Source organism: Propithecus coquereli, unplaced genomic scaffold, assembly GCF_000956105.1.
Source record: "Propithecus coquereli isolate 6110/MARCELLA unplaced genomic scaffold, Pcoq_1.0 Scaffold45, whole genome shotgun sequence".
Classification (NCBI taxonomy): Eukaryota; Metazoa; Chordata; class Mammalia; order Primates; family Indriidae; genus Propithecus; species Propithecus coquereli.
The window spans coordinates 9307876-9308746 of NW_012150285.1; the positions used below are offsets into that span (position 1 = coordinate 9307876).

General features: G+C 31.2%; 1 protein-coding gene across 1 annotated transcript in view; it reads right to left on the reverse strand.

The window, feature by feature from the left end:
• The window catches only part of GAD2 (glutamate decarboxylase 2 (pancreatic islets and brain, 65kDa)), an 85386-nt gene that overhangs the window by 35137 nt on the left and 49378 nt on the right, over window positions 1–871 (reverse strand). The window lies entirely within an intron of this gene.

Genomic DNA, 871 nt, shown 5'->3' on the forward strand with positions numbered 1-871 from the left:
GAATTTTTCAGTGGATTAGAAAATTTAATAAAAAACAATAAATTCAAAAGCTGGGGCATTGAAAAGATCAATGGATACACAAATATCTGATTAGTCCAATAAAGAAAAAAGAGAAAATGTAATATTTGAAGTGAGAAAGGAGCTTACAGATAAAGACATTTTAATACTATAGAAGAATTCTATGTAAAGCTTTATGCTGATCTTAAAAGTCTTGAGGAAATAAAAAGTTTTTTCTCTAGGAAAATGTAAATTGTAAGAATTGATTCAAGAATATATAGAAAATTTGAAGGAAAAAAACCCCTAATAACCAAAAAATTAGCAAGAGGAATGCAGCCAAAAAACTGCCCTCCCAAATGCCAGACACCTAGAGTGAATTTTATCTAGTCTACTGCTGGCAGGCAACACTTCTAAATTCTTACAGAGAAAACAATGGAAGGCTGCAGAATTCATCTTCTAACTAGCTTATTACTCTGAAAGTAAAACCTGTAAAAGATAGCTCAGAAAAACCTATACATATGTATTAGAAATATAGCTATGAAAATCCTGAATATAATATTGGAAAACATAAGTCAGAAGAATTAAACATAGGACCACATAGGATTTGTTGCAAGAACGCAAAGGTGTGAATTATTAGGAAATATTTTTTAGCACAACTCATCTTACCAATAGATCAAAGTTAGGAAATTATAGCATCATCTCAGTTGTGTTTTAAAGGCATTTTATGAAAGTCAACATCTATTACAGACGACAAGGAAGGGCGGGAGGGGAAGAATGAGGAAGAGAAGAAGGTGGAAAGAGGAGAAGAAAAAGCAATTCTTGGTAAATTAAGAAAAAGAGAACACTTCCTTAACACAATAAAGAATATCTATTT